The following is a 21381-nucleotide window of genomic DNA, read 5'->3' on the forward strand; positions in this document are numbered from 1 at the left end:
GAGACATGGGTTGGACATGGGTGGGGGCCTGCTGGCAGGTGCCCCTGGTGGCTGGGGGGTGGGGGTGATAGGGGACATGAGTGGGGGCCTGGTGGAGGGTGCCCCTGGTGGCTGGGGGGTGGGGGTGGTGGGAGACATGAGTGGGGGCCTGGTGGAGGCTGCCCCTGCACTGCTGGGGGGTGGGGGTGATAGGGGACATGAGTGGGGGCCTGGTGGAGAGTGCCCCTGGATGGTGGGGGGTGGGTGTGATAGGGGACATGAGTGGGGGCCTGGTGGAGGCTGCCCCTGGATGGTGGGGGGTAGGGGTGATAGGGGACATAGGTGGGGGCCTGGTGGAGGCTGCCCCTGCACTGCTGGGGGGTGGGGAGGTGGTAGACATGGGTGGGGGCCTGGTGGAGGCTGCCCCTGCACTGCTGGGGGGTGGGGGTGATAGGGGACATGAGTGGGGGCCTGGTGGAGGGTGCCCCTGGTGGCTGTGGGGTGGGGGTGATAGGGGACATGAGTGGGGGCCTGGTGGAGGCTGCCCCTGCACTGCTGGGGGGTGGGGGTGGTGGGAGACATGAGTGGGGGCCTGGTGGAGGCTGCCCCTGGTGGCTGGGGGTTGGGGGTGATAGGGGACATGAGTGGGGGCCTGGTGGAGGCTGCCCCTGCACTGCTTCGGGGTGGGGGGGTGGTAGACATGGGTGGGGCCTGGTGGAGGCTGCCCCTGCACTGCTGGGGGGTGGGGGTGGTGGGAGACATGAGTGGGGGCCTGGTGGAGGCTGCCCCTGGTGGCTGGGGGGTGGGGGTGGTGGGAGACATGGGTGGGGGCCTGGTGGAGGCTGCCCCTGCACTGCTGGGGGGTGGGGGTGGTGGGAGACATGAGTGGGGGCCTGGTGGAGGCTGACCCTGCACTGCTGGGGGGTGGGGGTGGTGGGAGACATGGGTGGGGGCCTGGTGGAGGCTGACCCTGGATGGTGGGGGGTGAGGGTGGTGGGAGACATGAGTGGGGGCCTGGTGGAGGGTGCCCCTGGATGGTGGGGGGTGGGGGTGATAGGGGACATGAGTGGGGGCCTGGTGGAGGGTGCCCCTGGATGGTGGGGGTTGGGGGTGATAGGGGACATGAGTGGGGGCCTGGTGGAGGCTGCCCCTGGATGGTGGGGGGTGGGGGTGATAGGGGACATGAGTGGGGGCCTGGTGGAGCTGCCCCTGGATGGTGGGGGGTGGGGGTGATAGGGGACATGAGTGGGGGCCTGGTGGAGGCTGCCCCTGCACTGCTGGGGGGTGGGGGTGGTGGGAGACATGAGTGGGGGCCTGGTGGAGGGTGCCCCTGGTGGCTGGGGGTTGGGGGTGATAGGGGACATGAGTGGGGGCCTGGTGGAGGCTGCCCCTGCACTGCTGGGGGGTGGGGGGGTGGTAGACATGGGTGGGGGCCTGGTGGAGGCTGCCCCTGCACTGCTGGGGGGTGGGGGTGATAGGGGACATGAGTGGGGGCCTGGTGGAGGGTGCCCCTGGTGGCTGGGGGGTGGGGGTGATAGGGGACATGAGTGGGGGCCTGGTGGAGGCTGCCCCTGCACTGCTCGGGGGTGGGGGTGGTGGGAGACATGAGTGGGGACCTGGTGGAGGGTGCCCATGGTGGATGGGGGGTGGGGGTGATAAGGGACATGAGTGGGTGCCTGGTGGAGGCTGCCCCTGGTGGCTGGGGGGTGGGGGTGATAGGGGACATGAGTGGGGGCCTGGTGGAGGCTGCCCCTGCACTGCTGGGGGGTGGGGGTGGTGGGAGACATGAGTGGGGGCCTGGTGGAGGCTGCCCCTGGTGGCTGGGGGGTGGGGGTGGTGGGAGACATGGGTGGAGGCCTGGTGGAGGCTGCCCCTGCACTGCTGGGGGGTGGGGGTGGTGGGAGACATGAGTGGGGGCCTGGTGGAGGCTGCCCCTGCACTGCTGGGGGGTGGGGTGGTGGGAGACATGGGTGGGGGCCTGGTGGAGGGTGGCCCTGGTGGCTTGGGGGTGGGGGGGTGGTAGACATGGGTGGGGGCCTGGTGGAGGCTGCCCCTGGTGGCTGGGGTTGGGGGTGGTGGGAGACATGGGTGGGGGCCTGGTGGAGGATGCCCCTGGTGGCTGGGGGGTGGGGGTGATAGGGGACATGAGTGGGGGCCTGGTGGAGGCTGCCCCTGGATGGTGGGGGATGGGGGTGATAGGGGACATGAGTGGGGACCTGGTGGAGGCTGCCCCTGGATGGTGGGGGGTGGGGGTGATAGGGGACGTGAGTGGGGGCCTGGTGGAGGGTGCCCCTGGTGGCTGGGGGGTGGGGTGGTGGGAGACATGGGTTGGACATGGGTGGGGGCCTGCTGGCACGTGCCCCTGGTGGCTGGGGGTGGGGGTGATAGGGGACATGAGTGGGGGCCTGGTGGAGGGTGCCCCTGGTGGCTGGGGGGTGGGGGTGGTGGGAGACATGAGTGGGGGCCTGGTGGAGGCTGACCCTGCACTGCTGGGGGGTGGGGGTGGTGGTAGACATGGGTGGGGGCCTGGTGGATGCTGCCCCTGCACTGCTGGGGGGTGGGGGTGATAGGGGACATGAGTGGGTGCCTGGTGGAGGCTGCCCCTGGTGGCTGGGGGGTGGGGGTGATAGGGGACATGAGTGGGGGCCTGGTGGCGGCTGCCCCTGCACTGCTGGGGGGTGGGGGTGGTGGGAGACATGAGTGGGGGCCTGGTGGAGGCTGCCCCTGCACTGTTGGGGGGTGGGGGTGCAAGGGGACATGAGTGGGGGCCTGGTGGAGGCTGCCCCTGCACTGCTGGGGGGTGGGGGTGCAAGGGGACATGAGTGGGGGCATGGTGGAGGGTGCCCCTGCACTGCTGGGGGGTGGGGGTGCAGGGGGACATGAGCAGGTGTGCAGGGTAGTCCCCTGTTTTGTGGGCTGCCTGCAGGGGCCGTGGAGAGTGTACAGGGAACACCTGTGAGGACCCACCCAGCCTAATCGCGTGTGTAACTTCCCACGCACCCCTGTAATACACGTACCCAGCCAAATCGCGTGTGATAATTCCCGTGCACCCCTGTAATACACGTATCTGGCCAAATCGCGTGTGATAATTCCCGCGCACCCCTGTAATACACGTACCCAGCCAAATCGCGTGTAAAACTTCCCGTGTACCCCTGTAATACACGTACCCAGCCAAATCGCGTGTGATAATTCCCGCGTACCCCTGTAATACACGTGCCCTGGCTAATCGTGTATTAAACTTCACGCGTACCCCTGTAATACACGTACCCTGGCCAATCGCGTGTTAAACTTCCCGCGTACCCCTGTAATACACGTACCCTGGCAATCGCGTGTTAAACTTCCCGCGTACCCCTGTAATACACGTACCCTGGCTAATCGCGTGTAAAACTTCCCGCGTACCCCTGATATTAACGTTACCCGCTTTGCGTTCCTTGTTTGGCAGCCCTGTAAACTGGTCCAGGGTTAGCGCAGCCCTTTGCAATGATTTAGCGATTTTGATGGCTTTTCCTTGCGCGAGGGCGTTCTTGGGGGCGTTACTGGCGCTGCTGCAGGGTCGCTGCGATACTCTGCGCCACGGCTGGTTTCGGAGCCTAAAATCCATGAATACGCTGTGCGCGGAAATCGGTTTTAGCGCACGTGCCTGGCGCAGACAATCGCACGCGGACACTCTGCGCCAGCCGCTTGCGACACTTTTCTGCGAAATTCTATGAATTACCCTGTATGCGTGTTGTCAGGATTATTTGCTGCTTTTCTGTGAAGTACTAACATTTGCAAACACAATGGGTCTGTACTGTGTAAGTAAATGTTCTCAACAATTGGTGGTAATTGAAATAGAATATTCATTGCTACATTTGCGTAGCTACTTACACCAACTATATTTGAGAGTTTAAATGGACCAGGTAGTTCTGTATCTGACTGCGTTTTTTGGAGTTTGTCTTCCTTCTTTGAAGAAGTACCTGGTTTACTTTCCCTAATTGATTCTTTTTTGCTTGTGGCACTTGATGAAGTATTACTTTCTTTTACTCTCTTTGGAGGATTTGCAGTGACATCCTGTTGCTTTTCTGTTTGATTTATTTTTCTTTTATAATGTTTTACTTTTTGTGGAACAGAATATGTGTTTAGATGGGGAGTGTATAGTGAACGAAGTCTATTGTATTCTAAAATGCAAGGAATATCAGCGTTTATTTTACTTGCATCAAAGTTGATTAGAAATAGACAGTCAAGTATACGTAAGCGTGATAGTGCTACGTAGCTCATGCCTTCTTTAAAGACTGTGTTACCAATATCTATCTTTGCTTTTTCTAGGGTAAGACCTTGTAATTTATGAATGGTGACTGCGTTTGCAAGAGATAGAGAAAATTGTTCTCTGCGTACATACATGTCTTTGAAGAGAAGGAATCGAGCTGTTGAGCGTCCTATTCTTTTTACTTCTGAAAGTTTGTCAAAGAGAATATTGACAAACTGAATTTTGTTGTCACGTGGGTATGCTTGAGAGGCAACAACTGTACCCAGTGCTCCATTAACTAGTCCTTGGTCCACGTCAAGCTTACGTTTAAGCATTACTCTGCAATTTAAGGATAATTTTAATTTAATATCTTTTCCAATCCTGCTGTGTTTGAGATTGATTTTTCTAAACTATTTAGTCTTGTTGTGGCTTGGTCACACATGGGTAGTGTCATTCCATGTACATCTAGTTTGTCTGTAGCGCTAATTTCCATTATTGTTTGCATTTCTTTACTTAACATTATTTCACTGAATTTGAAACAGCTTGCAATTGTTGGCATTAAGGCCATACAATTGACATTTTTGTGGGCTAATTGTTCCATAACATCTGTAGCACATGCATTATCACCATAAAGTGCATGAATGTGCCGGGTTTTCAATATTGCTTCTGCTTCTTTAGAAAGTTTACCAACTCTGATACTTTTTAAGATGTTGGCATAAGTGAGATCTGCAGATTGGCGCATTTTTTCTGTTAATTGTCTGTATTGAAAATGTTGCCAAAGGTTGACATTTCCTATGCTGCCAACAGTTTTACGGCAGAGTTTGTGTCCTAATGTTTTAAAAATAGGCTCCCCTTTTACTGGTGTCAATTGAAGAAGATCTCCGAAAACAATAGTGTGTTTTCCTGCAAAGAGCTCTTCATAGTTTGTTTTGAGTACTTCTTGTAATCTGAGGTGAATCAAAGCCAAAATTAGGTTGGACACCATGCTCACTTCATCTATTAGTAGCATTTTCATTTGTTTCAATACTCTGCATAGTTCCATTGCAGCTTCTGCAGAAAGTTTGTAATAATCTAATTTGTTTCGTTGTTTTGGTGTTCTACTGGCAGGAGTAGTAATCGGTGTAAAGTGACACTACCTATGTTGTAGGCAGCTAAACCTGTGGGGGCTGTGACAACAGCTGACAGTTTTTTTATTTGTCAATTGTTGAAGGAACTTACTGATGATTTTGATTAGGAATGTTTTGCCAGAACCAGCTTCACCACTGACATACAATAGTATAGGTTTGTAATTTTGACAGGTGCATTCTTTGTTTTCATGTTGTACACCATGTGCAATTTCTTTTGTTACTTCTTGAAAAATGCTACGTTGCTCATTGTTTAGCTTTGATTGTAGTATAGTTAAGTTTTCTTTATCTTCATACTGACACATGGTGTTTTCTACTTCTAATTCTGCCTCATTTGTTATTAGTGGCTCTCCCAGTGGTGCTTGGCTTCCTGTGACAGGCGGTTGACTACTGTCAGTAGTGTCCTTATCTAGTTCTGTTCTGGAGTTCTTCTTTGTGTTGCTGTTCATTGTGTTACATTCTTTTTTACTGTGCAAAGTTTACATCAGTTATACTGCTTTCATTTGCTTTGAAAGCACCTTCATATGAATCATGGTTTAAAGAGTTGTAGCAGGGACATGTAATATACTTCTTTATGTTGAGCAGTCTTTAATGACAATTTGATGTGATTAATTAAATTTGGTTTGGTGAGTTTAACTAAGCTGCCTTCACAGTTTGTCACTTTGTATTTACGGTTTTGTTCATCAGGTTTTATATTATTTTTATATGTGTAGTTTTGGGCTATGTGGTATAGACACATGGTTTCCAAAGTGGTACTCCTGTTTGGGTAGTATGTGTCCAATAACTTGTTTATTAAAATGTCTTGGCTGTTGGGATCATGTTTGGCTATTGTTTCTATATCTTCGTATGATTTTAGAACTCTTTTTCTAGATTTAGCTGGACCAAGACTTAGCCATACTATATTTGCAGAATTACGATACAATGCAGTACCATTTAATCGATCAGCTGCTTCATAGGATCCACATTCTCTATGGGACAGCATTTTTATGCCCAAGCTGTATAATTTCTGAGACACTGTTTTATCTGATGACAGGTCATTCCAGAGGTCTTGGAGCTCTGTCTTTTCTGATTTTGTTAAGTATGCTGTTACATATCGTGCAACTGCAGTAGAATTGTCTGCAATTCACTGCACATCTACGTTTGCATTCCATAAGTGGGCAATGATTGCATTGTAATCATTGATATATTTTCCTTCTTATTTTCTTTTTATGCAATATGTATATTTAGGTGACTTACCTTTAACACTATGTCTAACTGAAGACATGAGGTTGTTCAGTTGACCTGTATTTGTAACTGGTCTAGGGAAACCAAATCGGCATTTGGTGTAGTATTTCCCTTTGTTTTTGTATTTGCGACGACAATGTTTGCCACATTTGTGTCTTTGGAATTGTAACATTTTTGCATGAAGATCACTATTTGTGGATTCTGATGGAATTTCACAAGTGACATATTTTTCAATAAACTGTAAAACAGTGACATCACTGTCTTGACCAAATTTAGGAGCATCTTTAATCCATAAACTCATGTGGACATGTGGTGCTCCTCTGGCTTGGTATTCTTTTCTCCAAAAGAAGTGTTGCACTTCTCCAAGGGGAAGAACAGTTTTATTACAAATAAATGTAGCATAGCAATGCAGCAATGGTGAAAATATCTTGAAACATTAACAGGATCCTGAGAACAAAGTTCTCCAGGTGTTAGTATATCTATGTTTGTTTTGTTTTCGTTTGATATGCGTAGGAAAGCATGTAAATCTTCCCATGCATATTCTGCACAACTTAATGTAACAAACCAAGTGGGTGGGCCAAGGTTTCTGATCATCCAACGTACATCTACATGACGTCGAAACCAGTACTCTTTAGAACCACGCATATTTGCTAATAGATTTGTAATATTTGATTGTAAAACCTCATCTTTTTGAAATAATTGTGTAGCTGTCATATTTTGAAAGTGTGATCCTGATTTTAATATGTGTGCAACTCCGTAACATAAAGTTTCTAGTTCACTTTCAAAGAGTAGGGGGAATATGTATTCCACATTTTGTCGAAATCTGGGATCTTCAGAATACATTCGTAATGAGCGATATTCTGATGCTGATATTTGAATAGGTCTATCATCGTATCTTCCTCCTTTGCCAGTCGGAAAGAGTAGAAGAAAAGCACGTGCTTCTATACCTTTTTCCCATATGCTGATTGGTGATCCTTTTGTTTGACGCATTTGGTACGTTTCCATTGCATCTTCTATGGTGTCATTAGAGTGCAATGGATGAATTGTATAATTGTCTAAAGTGTTTGATATTGTAGCAGGATCTAGGAGCTCAAATTGACCAGCTTCTTGTGTCTCTTGAGTTATTTCAGTTGTATCTTTCAAGTTTTCTTCCATATTAATTTCTTTGTAATATTCATTATTCTCTTTAAGATATTGCAGGGCTTCTCTAACTTTATGTAAATCTTCCACTTGTTGCCAAATTTGTTTGGCTTTTGTAGGTACTCCATTTACCAAGATAATTAAAGATTGTTGCATTGGATGTTGCACTCCTAGAGTGTGCACATTTTCTTTTAGATCTAATGCTAAATACACTACTTTTCCTCGAATAACTTTCACTAATTCAGAGGGAGGTAATTTTGCAGTTTTTGGTTGAAGGCGTATTATTGCTTGAAACGGGTGCACTGTTTGAATTATGATGCTCTCATATAAATTAAGTTGTTGAAGGGGTTTTGGTAGTGGATATAATTCTAGGTTATTTGTGATAGCACGTGAAGGAGTTTGGTTTTTGTCAAGTTTTGTAGTGCAGTAACTGCAAAGTATTATGGGGTCAGTTATTTCGTATTTGTTTTCTGCTATAAGGTAGAGAGCTGATTCAAACAATTTAGATTCTTCATTGTCTTCTATTTTGTATGATAGGTCTACAGTTTTTGTGTTACTTTTATAAAAATTTCTGTGGCAACATATACACACGTGGTTTGGTACTTCAGCTGAAGTACTTTCAAATTTTAGTATTTTTTTTTGTATGTGTGTAGTGAAAGGTTGCCATGTGCAGAATTGTTACGAAGTTGGTTTACAGCTAATTCATCTTGTAAGTGGGTTTCACTTCCAAAATATTTTGTCTGGATATAGTCGATTTCTTCTAGTAGGTCTTTTGCTGTACCATGTAGAAGAATGTTATTTAAATTGGCTAGTGCTAAAGCAGGACTTTTAGCATAGTACAGTTTATAAACTAGATTTCTTATACTTGCATGATGTGTTGATATCCTTTTGATATCATGGAAAGTTGGTTTGCAAGTAGGTCCTGTAATGCAGGCCAATGAATGTCCTTGTAGTCCTGTGTACTTGCGTACTGGACAAGCATCCATATTTTGCAGTAGTTTAATTTTGATTTTGTCTTTGCTTTTCACATATTGATTGAGGAATTGGTGTAACGACTTGAACATTTTTTTGGGAATGTTACACATTGACGTGCATGGCCATTTGTACACTAGAGGTTCTGATTCAGTTGAATGGAGGGGTAAATCTACGTTTTCAGGGCATATTTTTGTAAGGAGTACTTCTTGTTCCATTATGGTATTAACTTTTTCATAACCTCGACCACTGCTATGTATGGCAATAGCATTTGTTTGCTTTTGTTTGTACGCTTCTTCATTAAAGTATGGTTCTGTGCTTGTAGTGTGACTCCATTCACCTCCACAGATATTTAAGAAGTTATTTCTGTTGACATTTCGTTTATTGAGAAGTCTTTTTTGTAATTTAGTTATTAGTTTTGTTAGTGGTTTTATTCTGTTTAACACTAAAATAAATAACTTTCTTTTGAGAAGAATTGCACTGTCTATCAACGCTTCTAAGATTACTTTTCTACGATAGGTTTGAAGTGTTGAACCTGGTTTCTCTCCTGTTTTCATAACATTTTGAAGGACTTTGTGACGGAACATTTTGGCTAGAATACTTTTCTTGGTATGCTTACTTTGTACTACATCAAGATTTATAGAAGAAGTTTTATTTGTAGTGATAGTTGATTTTCTGTTAATTATTTTTTTTTGTTTTTTGTTTTGTTTTACTTTTTGATAGAGGAGGCAAAGTTTTTGTACTAGAAACTTCTTCTGTTTCACTACATGACTGTATTAGCTGTTGCGTTTCAACTTTTTTTTTACAAATTCTGCTATAGATGGATGTTTATGTTGGAGAGTTTTCTTTTCATTTGCTCTACTTCTGCTTTCCTTTCTACAGAGTTGCTTTTTGGTAGGCATTCTTTAGGGTCTGTTGAAAAAAATACAGAAGGTATGGGTTGGGGTGTTCTGGAATGCATGTATGTTGTGTGCATGAGTGTTTGAGTAAGATGATAAAGATGTATGTAATGGTGTGTGATTGTGCTTAGGGAAGTACAACTACTAGGGATGGGTATTCTTGAATTAATGTGTAACTAAACTGGGGTTCAGATGACAGAAAAAAGTAAGCCAGTGGTTTGGAGAAGTATAAATAGTATATCTAAAGCTATACAATTAAAACAGTTGTTTGTTCTACAACATCTAAATTCTAGCGGCTGAGTTGGGTAATTTGTGTGTCAAAAAATAGGAAGTTGTGGGCCATTCTGCCAGTAAATCACTGTTTAAGACGGGGGATTTTTGGTCAGAATGGTGCAGAATCTCTATTTTTAGGCACAGAAATAGCATGAATTAACCTTACAGTGTGTTTGAGTAATAATTCAAATATTATGGTAACATTTTATTTTTTTTATTCTAAAATGAGCAGTTTACTTCTTAGTTGTTCTTTGTACTTCAAATTTGGCTGCTTCTTTTCTGGAGAATGGTCTTCACTGCAATTGTAAAAGAAAGAAATCAGTAATTTGGTTAGTATATAGCACTGTTTTTAATTTAGACATAGATTTTTTAAATTGAAATGCTCAGCGCCTTCCTCAAAACAATTAAAACTATCTTATGACTAACTGTAGGAAAGAAAATATCTTTACTATGGCTTGTGAAATTCATAATGTACCACTGTATACAACTATTCCTGTAACTAAGCTTTTCCACGTAATAGTGAGTCAATGTCATAGCCTGCTTTTCCACGTAATAGTGAGTCAATGTCATAGCCTGCTTGTCCTTTATAAATGTAAGTAATTATATAAATTGAAAAAATTAAAACCAATTATGTGTTTGTACAAATATTATTGTTTGAGATTTGATTGAGTGTGCATGTACTTTTGTTTGATTATACGTAGTCTATATATTTTATTTCAAAAATGATGGTTTAACATTATTTGCATGTGTGTGTGTGCATGAAGAAATTAAACGGTATGAAGGTTTGTAAGTCACAGTTCATTTTAGGTCAATGAAAAAATTATCATAGATTCATTTTACAGATTATACAATGTAAAAGTCGGTTAGAAAATGTGTTTATGTACTGTATAGAAAATATGCATACCTGTAGTTTGTGTTCATGCATATGGATATGGACGAAGCTGCAAGTAGAAATCTTGGATACTTGTATAGTATTTCTCGTAGATTGTGCTTGCCAATGGTATGAGACTTGTACTCCGAGAGATTCACCGTACATTTGCAGTGCTGATCTATGATGATGCAGTTACATGTAGAGGTCTTGGATTTGATTGGTGGATGGTCATGTGATTTCTTAGCTACATCCAATGAGGGAATGGTACAGAGAGTGAAGTGGAAATGGTAGAAGGGCTGTCCATGTTAGGATATGTTCGCGGACATGGCAGTAGTTCTAGGACACAGTGAATTACATCTGGGCAATTTGGGGTGGGGAGGCATGCAAATGAGATTGAATGTAGCAAGGGATTGGTCAGTAAAGTTTAGTGAGTGTGTTGTGCTAGGAGAGGTTTTCTCAGATATTCTTTTTGCTGAGAGAAGAACAGATAGCTATGGCTGAGTGTTTCAAAAACAGATTGTGTGGATTTTGGGAGACTCGTGGATACATTGGTTGAAGGTGCATGCAGAAAGCTGTGGAGTATCTATAGATCTTGGATTCCCACATGTTGAAGTGCACTGGCATGGAATGCGTGGAATGAAGTGGTTGGACTTGCTACCTCTCTGTGCAACTTTGAAGATAGAGGAACATCCAGACATAATTGTAATTCATTGTGGAGGGAACAGTTTAGGACATGTGTCTGGAATTTCTTTGCAATTTGAAATGAAAGAAGGACTTCAGAAGATCACGGACATGTTTCCAAACTCCAAAGTAATTTTTTCACGGATTGCGCAGAATCAAATGTGGCTTCGTTCTTTCTCATGTGGTCCACAAATGGAGAAAGCAAGGCGTAATGTCAATAAGGCTGTTTGTGCCTTCCTAAGAGATTTCGGCATGTCCTCTTTTCACAATGAAAATATTATGTTTCGTAGTACATACATTTTTCACAGAGATGGAGTCCATCTTACTTATGCTGGCAATCAGATTTTTCTGAGAAATGTACAAAATGCATTGCAACCTTTTTTAGAAATACAGCATCCATTTTGAAGTAGGTGTTAAGTATTTATAATTTTTGACATACAAACACCTCCCAAAGGCTCTTTTCAGAGCGACCACTTGCTCCCAGAGAAAAATGCAATGGTTACAATAGGGTAGCACTCCAATTTTTTTTATGTTCGTGAACTGTCCCCGTTTTTTTAAGATATACAAAGGGCCCTGCTTTATTTATCTTCACTTCTATTTTTTAACTATTTTTTGACTGTGAAAGGCGGCTATGAAAAGAGCCTTATTTTATTTTTGATTTTTGTTATTTTGTATTTTTTTTGGTTTTTTATACACGACACACTAGGAGAGGAGGGAAAAGGAGGGTAAAGGGGGGGACACCAACCACAGGCATAAGAAAGGGCGAGCTGAGAGAGGAAGATGTAGAGTGGGTTTTATTTGGGTAGTGAGCAGGTCTTCTCGTGCTCTGAGACGATAGTCTCAAAAGCACTCCGAAGTCGCTCCCCCCTGCATAGTACTATGTCACAGTACATACATACAACTGTGACCCTCGAAAGGTAAGGGTCATCAGAATTATGTATGGCCTGTGAGGCAGCTTGAGGAAGACGCTGTCCCACAGAGGTGTTCCTTGTGGTGACAGGATCAGAAACGGAGGATGAAGTAGAGGCAATCAACCTGCTACGCTTTTTGCAAGGTACAACCTGGTAAATGGCCCCAGTGTGGAATGAGTTCAGGTGTCACTTCATGGTCGTGGTCCCAAAGCTGTACGCACCATGCTTCCCGCGTGATGTCCTGGGTGTTAGTGTTAGCAGTGCATGGTGGCGCGAGGTATGGTTGCTTATCTTACCATAACTGCCGAATTTCAGGGGTTTTTCGGTTTTACTTTGAACCATAACGTCCCTTTAACAAGGTTCTTTTACTGCATTTGATAGGTTTTTAGTAGCGCAACTTAACCATAACGTCCCTTTTAACAAAGTTTTTTCATTGATATATATATATATATATATATGTCAGAAAAGACTGTTTCCTCTGCAGTCCATGGAAAGCACTCCCCCAGTCAACAGTATTACTCCAGGAAACCGGTGTTCAGTACCAAAAAAGTATTCTTTATTGGTTAAAAATGCACAGCATATGGCTCATAAAAATCCACTAACATCGTGATTCTCCCAAAACATATGGCCATTGCATAGCAGAGTTTACGCGTTTTGCGGTTTCCTCACCGCTTGATCACAACAGGTGATCCATGTTACCAAACCTTTAAAATGGCTCATGTGGCATGGTTTTAGGCATAGAAAGAGGACTGTTTTTTTCGTGTGGTGACCGATTGTCAGCCATCTTTGAATAGGCAGAAACCAAACATGGACATAAAAGAGGGACTAATTACTCACAATTGCATCTGTTTACCCAATTGACCGCCATCTATTTCTATGAAACCTCTGATATAGTCACAATTTTCATTAGTAGCCCCTATCATGTACAATAGTTGCTTAGTGCTTGTACAATTGGTTAATGGGGAAATGCATTGTGCAGGAATACATGAAAAGTAATATGTTGCCATTAATATTGCTTCAAGCTTGTAGCTCTCAGTGATATCGTCTGTAACATTTTTTTGTCTTCACAGCTGAAATGCCCTTAACTTCATTTATAAAGTAAAGTGCATAGTGCAGTTCTGATATATATAATGATTAGGAAGACACAACGTTAAAAATCACTTGCTCCTACTAATGCCACATTGCTTGAAAAGCAGCTCATTCAAAAAAAGAGACACATACTACATTTTTTGCTAGAACCTTGACAATGGGCCGAATGAGCCGATTCAGAAAGGTTCGGGGAAGATTGAGTATGTTGATTGATTAGGACATCTATTGCTGTTTGTGGATGAGGTGCAATCTACTCGTGCAAATTTCACATCCAAAGTGGGTGTGGGTTTGGCTTTCCTTTAGCCGCTGCCTTGCCTCTTTCACTGTCCTGTAATGGAATTTACTTCCTTTTTAAATGAATGGTGACATCCTGCCTACCGATCCCTGCTATGTGCATTATCCTTCAATTATAAATGTATGAGTCCAAGAATAAAAACATGTACATACATCTTTAAGAATGAACTTCCCATCCAGACTCTGTTGTAATGTTGTAACAAGTGTGGATGAAAAGTAAAGACCAGACGTGGCAATACCTTTGATTATTCAAATACATATAAGATCAAAAGCTCAGAAAACATGAATAGAGGCATTGAAATGTGAGCGGAAACCAGAGAAAAACTCCCTGAGGCATATAGTACCTGCTAAGCTCTCAGCAATGATTTATGGAAATCTGAGGGTGGTTAATATTTCCTCTGGAAATCCCCTTCAGACAATCCAGAACAGTGGTCAGGGGCAACTGCCAATTTTCTAAATATTCACAATTTCAGCTTAAAAAAAATATGTAATTAGTGAAGATCCCATCTGTCCTGGTTGAGCTGCTTCCTGCCCAATAAACACTGAAAGAGGATGCTTGCCCCATTCCACCAGACCACAAGCTTCGAATGAACCTTCACGCAGACTCATGGTCTTACCCAACCCACACTAGTCCATGATTGAGCAAGAGCATGCTGCTTCAATAGATGAAGTTTGATTACGAAATGTTGTTACGCTGGGCTCGTTTTGGAAACTGTGCTCTGCCAGCTGCTTCCTCATTGTCAATGGGAAAGCTGACCACTTCCAAACTACCTTATATTTATGTTTTCCATCAGTGGCCCAAGATATATACAGGCCGATTCATGGAATTAATGTGCGCAGAAAATCGCAGCGCAAGCGTGCGAAAGCATGCGAATCGCAGCGCAAGCGCGAAAATCGCAGCGCAAGCGTGTGAAAGCCACGCACATCGATTCATGGAAGTCCATGCGTGTGTAAATCCTGGGATGTGCACTAAAATCGTGCGTGGAGCACGCGGGCGCACATATCATCAAACGCTGTGCGCTAGGTGCACAGCGAAAGCGCACATAGTGCAGCGCACACAATAAAAGTGGGCGAAACGCAGGGCGTAACACGTGGAATGGGGAACAATGCATGAAAATGTGGGCATTACGGGGGAAGTACAGGAGGTAACTGCGCAGAACGCCCACACGCGCGCCTACAACACGTATTCATGGAACAGAACAGGGGAAACTCGTGCGCCAAAAACAAAGCACTAATCCGGAAACACGTACGCCAGCAGGAAGCAGGCGTACGCAGCCCCGCGCAGCATAAAAGTGCGTGCAAACAACAAACAAGCTCAGACGCTACGATGAATATACCGTTCCTCGCAGCAGTGGTCGTGGGACACCGCAGGAGGAGGATAGCCAGGCCCAGAATTTTTACACCCAGGACCAGCCTTTTTGGGATGCCAGATGACCAGGTGTATGGGAGGTACAGGTTTCCACCACACATAATACTCAACCTGGTGAGTGAGTAGGAGGATGACCTCACATCACCCACTCTGTGCTCCCAAGCACTGACCCCTTGGAAAGGGTGCTCAATGTACTGCACTTCTTGGCCACTGGTTCATTTCAGCGGACAAGTGCCATAGTGGGGGGGGGTGTCACAGGCCACGCAGTCACGCTGCCTACACCAGGTGTTGGCCATCATAACTGCACGCCCCTCAGTCCGCAGGCACATATACATGCCCAGAACACCTGCAGAAAGGCAGGCTGCCGTCCAGGACCTTTACGGGGTCGCACACTTCCCCAAAGTGCGAGGTGCCATTGATTGCACCCATGTGGCTCTACGTCCAACCAGGGCAACTGAGCACATCTATAGAAACAGCAAGCACTGGCATTCCATCAACGTGCAGGTAGTATGTGATGCCAAGGGAATCATCACCTCAGTATATGCCAACTCTCCAGGGTCCACCCATGATAATTTCATTTTCAGAATGTCACCCCTAAACCGGGACCTAGAAGCTGGGCGGCATGGAAATACATGGTTGCTTGGTGAGTATAAATGCCTCTGCACATGCATGCATGTCAGATACTGAGTAATGTCACAACCCCACTAATGATACCCATCATCACCTCCCCAGGGGACAGTGCCTACCCTCTGAGCACCCACATGATGACGCCAATTCGGAACCCCACCACACCACCTGAGGTAAGATACAACACAGCCCATATTGCAACCCGGGGCATAGTGGAGCGCACATTCGGAGTGCTCAAGTCACGCTTTTGCTCCCTTGACCGCTCTGGTGGGCAGCTGCTATACGCGCCCCAAGTAGTGTGCAGGATCATAGTGGCAGCATGTGTCCTGCACAACGTTGCAACCTGCCGGGGCCTGCCGGTGGACATGGTGGTGCCCTCACATCCCCAACCACTTGCACGGCCACTGTGCATAGGAGGTGAAAGGGCACGGATGAGGCAGCCCGTACACAGCTGGTGTTTAATTATTTCACCTAAAATCCTACCCCTGTGGAGTGCACACAGCCCTGGCACATACCAGCTGACAATCAATGATGATGACATAAGGGACAGTGAACTGTCACAACCATACCAGCCTGAGATTGGTCACCTGGAAGTGTTACATTGTGTGCATCCCTACCTACTTAAAGACAACCAATGCTGTGTGAAAAAAAAAAACACATTCATGCTGCATGAATGACTACCCCCTTGAAAAATACAACATGAAAATAGTGCCATGTCACCCAACCCCTCCCCATCTCAGCTACCCAACACACCATGGCATGTCATGCAATGTGAAAGCAACAAAATGAATGCACAACACATGACACAAGTGTCACAAAGTGCACTGTTCCAAATGTGAACAGGCCACAGACAATACGCTCCCAGTAATCAATACGAAACAGCACACATGAACAAATAATTACCAGCAACACAGAACAGCAACACAGGATGAAACAGTGTCAAAATACGACAGTACAAAATCAAAGTAGTGCGAGTCTCACAACCTGACTAAGGCAGCACATCGACCCCTTCCAACTGCAGAGTGTTGCTGTCAGGAAAATGTGTCAGTGTACTGCATACAACATGAACTGCATCTGCAAAGGAGACGGCCTTGTGAAGACATGAAGAATGTACATGTGAATAAGGAGAAAGTCATGGATGCACAAGCACATATCAATACACCATGCAGTGCTCAATCCAACAACCATCCCCACTAGGGATGTACACACAGTTTTGACTACAGGCTGCCCACACAGCTCATGGGAGCCCAATGTCACTGTGTAAGTTACTGTCACTTGGTCACACCCTTTGCAAGCCCATGGAAAGGGGAAGCAGGAGGGGGGTGTGTGTCAGGAACCCAAGCATCTAACCCAAAGACAGGACAAGCCTGCATGTGCCCAGCTGGAATACACGGTGGATGCCCACGGGAGCCACACAAGGCTGTAAAAAAAAAAGAAAAAAAAAAAATAATGGCCATGTGTTGTCAGGGGGGGGGGGGCACCCAGGAGGTTCGAGGACAGGGTGCACACCAACACCCACATGCGTGGATGTTGCGAAAAAAAAATACCTCCATGGGCTCATGGCCTGCACGGCTACGCTATTGTGGGAGAACTGCTGTCGCTCTCTTCACCCTCTGCTGCTACATCAGGAGGTGGCTGTGCTATTGGAAGCAGCCCACGTAAAGCCCTGGTATGGTCCTCAATGGCAGCAAGCATGCGGGCGTGGAAGGTTTCGTTCTGGAAGATGATGGTGTGGAGATCCCCATGCTGCACCTCACGGGTAGCCTGCATTTCTACACGCATGGCCTTGCGTGATGCCTGGATCTCCGCACGTGTTGCCTGGAGCTCTGCTGAGAGTGAACATGTGAGCTGCTCCAGCTGCTGTTGTGACCTAAAATTTCGGGATGCCTCAAGTTCACCCAGAGTCTCCCTGAGGAAATGGAGTTCTAACCTCAGGGCTTCCCTGTGGCCCTGTGACTCTACAGATATAGCTTCGCACAGAGTCTCCAGTGCCGCCCGTCGGTCCCTTTTGGACGCCAACATGTCTGCCCTGTGTGATTGGCAAATGGAGTCTGTTGCCTGCTGTTGTTGCTCCATCTGCCTTTCATGGGGGAGAATGCAAGTGGCCACCCTCTCCATTGCCTAAGCCATCATTTCAACCGATGCTCCCTGTTGTGCTGCTATACTGTACATGGAGTTTTCCCATACATTATTGCCTGGTGGCATACGGCCACCACGTCGGCGGGCACCACACCTGTTTGGGGCAAGGCGATCTGCACCTTGCTGTGCTGGCACTGCCTGAGGCTGCAGGACTGCCTTCCCCCTCTGATATGCTGCCACAGGAACAGGATCAGATGTTGTTGAGCGTGACCCTGCATCCGTAACCGCCAAAGGCGGAGTTACCAACACTGACATCCCCATAGATGGGTCTCCCACTGGTGCAGGTGGGTTGGTCAGAACAGCATCCCTCCCAGTAACACTCACCTGCAACGCCACATATGTCTCACTCTCCGATTCAGCACCTGAATCATAGAGGTCTGGGGAGGTGCACCCAGAGACACCCGTGGACAGTATGGTCTGCAGGAGGATTGGGTTTTCACCCACCACCACCCCACATCCTCCACTGGTGCCCGGTTGTGGCTGAGATTCCACCTGGGTCTGCACCATCTCCTCCACCCCAACAGCATCAAGTGCGTCATCACCTGCAAAAACATGAAAGACAACAAATGGAAACAGGCATGAGCACCATAGCACTCACAGAGGCCTGACAAGCCAGAGATCTAGTACATGAATTACACATGTCCCACATGACTATAACCCTGGCATGCATGCACTGTCAATGAGTTGGAAGGGGAGGCAAAAAGCAGACACTGAGGACTCCAAGATGGAAAAGCAACACATGTGCTGCATGCTGGATAGCACTGGCCTCACACATTAGCCTGTGAGTGGCATGGCCAATCCATATACATGACACATGCCAGCACACAGATGGCACGTAGCATAGCCATGGTACATTTGACAAGTACAGCCATATGTTAGTGAATGAGTACGGTCACCCATCCATGTGAGATGGACATGATGAGATGAAAAATGCCAAATAATGTGACAAAATATGCATGTGCCACACACTGCAACCCATCCAGTGTACAATTATACAGTGATGGCAGGCAGATGGATACATCAATAGTTGGTCACTTCAACATGACAGGAAATGACAATCATGTTCCACATTCAAACAGGCCAAAAATATTAATGTGAGCAGGCCCTTACTCAATCAGCCTGAATGGTCAAATCATTCCCATAACAAGGTAATAAATGTTGGCCATTGTGGGGTGTAATATATGACAGAGGCATGTCACATAGGTGGCATTAGGGCTGAAAAATGTGTTGCAAAAATGGGAGGATTGAAACCATCAGGCTGAATGCACACTGAAAATAAATTCTGAACAATGTTGTTGCAAGATGACAGTTCAAGGGCAACTGCAGTAATGTGGTGCTAAATGGCTACTGTGGTCAGAAGGGATACTGTCATACCCAAATCCAAGGGCAGTGAATGGTTCGGAGGAAGCACATGGGTGACCCATAACACTCAGGACTACACACCCTCACCTGGCACTCAATCAGAACACGTCACCCAAGCAACATACACATGGATTACACACACATGCATGGGCACTCACCGGACAATGCTTCGTAATCTGGAAGGTCTCACACGCCTTGGTTCTGTTCCTCTGTGACGAAGGTTCCAGCAACAGACTCATATTCAGTGAGTTGGTCGTCCTCTGGTGGAGACCCACCACCAGTCACCAGAGTAGAGGCATGATTTGAAGCCAGCTTGTTCTTTGCTCTGCGTTTCAGATCATTCCACCACTTGTAGCAATCATCAGCTGTGCGCCTCACAAATCCAAGGGCACTAATGTGGTCCGCGATGGTCTGCCAGTGGGCCCTACGTTGACCAGGAATAGTCTTGCACCCTGCAGTCACCACCATTTCATGGCTATGTGCCAACACATAGGCCACAAGTGCATCAAGTTCGGCGTTATTAAAGCTAGGCTTCCTTGACGTGCCGGAGTGTGTAGCCATGTCTGGGGTCTCAGCCTGTAGTGCTAGAGCACCCTTCTTCTTCTTCTTGGAAGGTGGTGCGGATCCTGAGTGGCTTACGCTGCTCTGGACAGTAGGGGCAGAAGCGGAGGTGGACTGGGTACTTGAAGCCTGTAAAGGCACAATGACCTAAGGCCTTGATGCAGGCATTGGCTGCAGGGTGATGTTGGCAGGGTCAACAATGGTGTGATGGACCTGGACCGACATTGTCCCGGCTGGGAGACTCGGAGCTGGGGTGGATTGAGCTGCAGCTGTCCCTGCAGCCTCCCCACCCTGGCTACTTGGGGCAGCAGATGACATTGCTGCCCCAGATCCACGTGGCCTGGTGACAGCAACTTTCACCGCCACACGTGGCTTAGACTTGGTGACCTGGAAGTCAGCCTGGGAGTCATCCTGTGCCGGTTCAGTTGACAAAATGGGCCGGTCCAACAAGGGCTGAGCTGGGATGGTGTCAGCTACGTTTCCCACAACCATTGGGGGGGCATAGGTGGCCCCGATTGGTCCTCCGCACACGGGGCTCTAGGGGCTTCCTGCAAATCCTGGCCACGTCCCCTACCACGCCCACCATGCCCACCTCTTTGAGATCGGCCACCTTTGCCTCCCTTACTGCTTGGTTGCCTCACAACCATGGCACTGATGTTGTTGTACGTATGGGAGTTGCAGTAAACAATTGTCCTGGGCAATTGGGGTGAAAGGGGTAGGGTACTGGATGGAATTCGTACCCTAGTGCTCTAACAAGGCTGTCTGTGACCCCTGGGGGAAGATGACGGGTCACGCAAAGCACAGGCACCCCAAAAACAAAAGTACACGTGCACGCAACCCCTGGTAGACCACGTGCGTGGAAAAATGAACCCGCACTACGCTGTGGCACCCAGAAACACAAAAATAAGCATATGCGTGTTACACGCAGAATACAATGACCTCTGAAGGGGTACGCGACACACAGGGGCAACCACAGTTGGAAAATACGTGGGCGACTCACCGTCTGCCTTGAAAAAGAACGTGAAAAAGATGGTGTGCGCGTTGGCAACACCCCCGCCAAAAGAAGAAAAGAACGCAGTCTGAGGAAACAGAGAGTACGAACTGGAAACGTTGTGAAGTAATTGCGTGTGAACCCACAAGAAGTACAAGAATCACCCGCTCGCTCTCCACAAAAAGCACGTACAAGAAAATAGCGTGATACTCGTACCTTTTAAGCCAGCCCACACATGCAACGTCACTTACGCGCTTATGCGCTAAGGCCCTTTCCTCCAATAGCACAGTGACGTGCAGTTTTCTCACGTGCTGATTCACTATGCACCCATGTTGTGGGGAACGCCCGCGTGCGTAACTTCATTTACGTGCTTACACGCTAAGAGCCTTTCCTCGGATTTCACACTGACGTGTACTTTTTTCACATGCCAAATCACTCCGTATCAAGCCGGCCACGCGAAAACACACGGAAGACCACCCTCCTACCCTAAAAGCCCATTTGCCGGCACCCAAGAGCCCCGAGCACCCTCCCACCAGCCATCTGCTGCTGCCTGCTTACTGCCCACGTGATATGATGGGTTATTTATAACGCGCTTAATACCCAGAGGTTTCTAAGCGCGGACCCGGGGATCAAACCTGTGTTGCTTGGTA

The sequence above is a fragment of the Ambystoma mexicanum genome, chromosome 9 (genome assembly GCF_040938575.1).
Source record: "Ambystoma mexicanum isolate Mex_15411 chromosome 9, UKY_AmexF1_1, whole genome shotgun sequence".
In the NCBI taxonomy this organism is placed as follows: Eukaryota; Metazoa; Chordata; class Amphibia; order Caudata; family Ambystomatidae; genus Ambystoma; species Ambystoma mexicanum.